Genomic DNA, 4,044 nt, shown 5'->3' on the forward strand with positions numbered 1-4,044 from the left:
ATATCTTCAATGGTGACACAAATAGCATGCACTAAGTAAGAATGCATATGTTTGATATTTTTTATTTTTGTGGTGTTTTATCATTGTTACTTAATCACATGTTTCTGTGACCAAAACCCTGAGGATTTTGCTACTTCTTGTAATTCATGTCCTAGTGTTCTATGCAAGACATCAAAGGGACTTATGGAGCCCGTGGGGAGGAATGACTTGTTTTAGGATGTTCCTATAAATCACCCAACATCTTAAGTATAACCTCTAATTCCTTTGTTCCCAATCCTATTTTATTCAACAACCATTTGATATAAAAGGTAAGGCAAATTTTCCTATGGTACAAGCCATAGAAATTATACAAAAATGATTTTCTGGATTATTTTCTGATAGAAAGAGAGGGGGGAGGGAAGGAAGGAGGAAAGAAGAAAGGAAGGAAGAAATGGAAGGAAGGAAGGTAGGAAGGAAGGAAGGAAGGAAGGAAGGAAGGAAGGAAGGAAGGAAGGAAGGAAGGAAGGAAGGAAGGAAGAAAATAAATTATCCTATAGCAAGTACATTCTCCATATATTTTTAAATTACACATGTATAACTTTTATTCTATATTCCTTGTGGTTCTGGGTATGTAAGCTCGGCCTTCATGCATGCTAGGTAAGTGTTCTACCACTGAGCTGCAACTCCAACCTTTAAGTCTTTAGTGCAAAGTTTTTATTATACAGTTTAGGTCGCCTCCATCTCCATTGCTAGATTATAGACATGCATAGGCCTGTCTGCATGCTTTTAAATTGGCATAATAACACAACAAACAAACTACATAGAATTTTCTCTGTTTTTCTGTGACACATGCTACTATTATCTATATTTCTGTTCAATAGTGAGATTTCTTCCTCAGAAAGAAATAGGATTATTTTATACTTTTAACAGAATTTTAAGGTTTCTTTAACCCTGGCAAAGCCAAATGATTATTAATTACTCCAGACTAAAAAAATCACTACACACAAATATGCATACATGCATACATTTACATTCTATATGCTTTACATATATATGCATATACACTTATATATATTCCTCTGTTCTATTTGTTTGTATTGGCTTGAGTACCAAGTCAATATAAAATTTTTCTTAAGTCTTAATACTTGTCTTAGATGAGCATTTTGTTCATGCAACTAAATCGTGTGTTTGCATTTACAGTATTTTTGTATAAGAAAAGTTTGACTTTCCCATTAAGAAGTACAGAAGCTACTTGCTCCATTTACTAAAGTGACTAAATAAAGTATCATTATCCTCCTTGAACATTGAGATGTCTTGAGAGCATAGAGCTTTAGATAAGACATTAAATTAAGGCTTTCAGACATGTATTTAATTAAGACATTTAATTTGAGATGTCTGTGCTCCTCTTTAATTCAATTGATTATTAAGAATAGATTTCTTTAGTATATTGAAAAACACGAGCAGAGGAGAACATGGAGTACATAACCTCAAAAGTGTATTCAGGATACTACAGTTCTCAAACAAATGCAGTCTGTCCAACTACCTCTGCTAGTGTGTTCTGCCTGTATGTAACCTGAGCTTGCTATTCAATGCCAAACTAGGAACACACAGGAGAAATTGATAATCACTGCTCACTGATTAATAGAGCCCCAGCCATCTTAGTTATTATTTTTATTTATTTTAATAAAATTATTTAAATTTTGCCATATCAGAACACCTTTAAATGTCCCTGTCAGCTGACATTCATTGAAAGCCTACCATTTGGGAAGGATCGCATTTGATACACCAGAACTTGGAGAAAGTTATTTGAAAGTATTCCACCTTCAAGTGGAATTGCAGATGCACCTTCAACAATCTAAAGATGAAACATGATACCAGTGAGGACCCAGATGCACACAGACATGTGAGTGTCTATGCAACAGATAATGTGTTACAAATAGCAGATTTTTTATATAAAAATGTAATAGAGTTAAAGAAGTCGATTGGCCTTGTTGTTCTGGTTACCTTAGATTTTGAAAGAAGGGCAACTATAATAGTAGAAACAGTATATACTGACCTCCTCCAATGTGTCTTAAATTCTTCTGAAGGATGTTCATTTAAATCTCACAAGGATCCTCTGTGATTTCATTAATTACATCACCATTGTAGATCTGAAGGTGCATAAGGATTAAGTCCCATAGACAGATAGTGAAGAGGTAGGATGTGGACTTCAGAAGACAGTTCCAGAACTGTCCTCCTTGATAACTCTACCTAGGACTGCTATGCATTCAGAAAAGCAGAGCCTGGTATGGCATAATGAAGGATCTCAAGAAGATTTCAGTGGTGAAAGAAATGGCCCAGGAGGAACTATATTCCAATAAGAGCACAGAGATTTAGATAAGACATTTAATTTGAGATGTCTGTGCAGGTGTCTGAGAAGATAGATGCAGACATGTAGAGCAGAGTTGGACTGAGGTAGTGACATCAAGAAGCCTAGATGAGGCCTTTGTTGAGGCTGATAGGGTAAGAACTGGCCTTCTTTGACCTTGAACTGGCAAAGTAGGTCACATGATTTATTCTCATGTAGATGCTACTACCTGCAAATTATTCAAAATGCTACCACTTTTGTGCAATATTTATTTATGAAACCAAGATTCTACATATTTTTAGCTTGATCTATTATATTCTCTTTTGAGTGATAGCCTAAACCATACTTCAATTGTTTCTTAATGAAAGCAGAGAAGTAGTGTTGGATCCTAGAAAACAGGAAATTGGGATTAAATCTAGAAATTAGTTCCTACCAATTGTGGAAATCTGTGAATTTCTTTGCCTTTCTATGTTTCATTTTCAGTTTCAAACATAAGGACAAGAGATTATAGCCCTATATTTAATAAATGAGGAAAGGGATGGCATCTGTCCAGAGACATTGTACTCACAAACTGACATGCTGAATTGCAACCCCTTTGTGCAACTGCTAAAAAATAATAAACATAGCAGGGCACCAGTGGCTCACACCTGTAATCCTAGCTTCTCAGGACGCTGAGGTCTGAGGATCACAGTTCAAAGCCAGCCAGCAGCCTGGAAAATGAAAGTCTGTGAGACTTATTTCCAACTAACCACCAGAAAAACAGAAGTGACACTGTGGCTCAAGTGGTACAGTGCTCACCTTGAGCTGAAGAGCTCAGGGACAGTATTCAGGATCAGAGTTCAAGCCCCATGACTGACAAAAAAATATAAAAATAAAATTAATTTTTTAAGTTCCACGTATATTTTAGATATGAGACCCTTGTCCATTGTATGGCTAGTGAAGATCTTCTCCCAATCTGTGGGATTTCTATTGATCTTGCTAGCTATGTCCTTTGCCATGCAGAAGCTCTGCAATTTCATGCAATCCCATTTGTCCAACCTTTCTTTGATTTGTTGTGTTTCTGGGTTTCTATTAAGAAAATTTCGGCCTGTGCCAAGGAGACCTAGGGTTTTTCCTATTCCATCCTGTAATGTTTTCAGAGTGTTTGCTTTGACTCTGAGGTCTTTGATCCATTGCAATAATGAGACGTACAAGACATTAGGTCAAAAATTGAACTTTACAACTTTGGCCAGGTGTGGGGTGGGGTGGGAGGAGAAGAACAGGGAGAGATGGGAAGGGATGGGAAGGGGAAACAAAGGAGGAGTCAACAATGCTTGATAAGAAATGTACTCATTACCTTGCCCATGTAATTATAACCTCTCTGTACAGCATTTTCACAATTTAAAAAAACCTTAAAAATTAAATTAAATTTAAATTAAATAAATGCAAGGGTATAATTGGACATTGTAAAGACCTAAGGACCACTAGTAGCCAAGTATTGTGTTGTGCTGAGTGCATGCTGTGCTGGGAACTAGACATTCCCTACTTGATTTAGCTCAGGACACTTGCCCCTGTGGCAGAGAGAATCAGTGAGGCAAATTGCCAGAGACCAAGTGGCAGAGCTGGGTCCGACACCACTTCAGTCTGATTTGCAGGATTCTAATCCTGCCTGGCGTCCCCAGTGACTTCTGCATTGCCTTCTGGTTAATATCACTATATTCCCCAAACAGCTTCATCTT

This window comes from Dipodomys merriami, unplaced genomic scaffold (genome assembly GCF_024711535.1).
Source record: "Dipodomys merriami isolate MVZ:Mamm:240054 unplaced genomic scaffold, mDipMer1.0.p SCAF_16, whole genome shotgun sequence".
Taxonomy (NCBI): Eukaryota; Metazoa; Chordata; class Mammalia; order Rodentia; family Heteromyidae; genus Dipodomys; species Dipodomys merriami.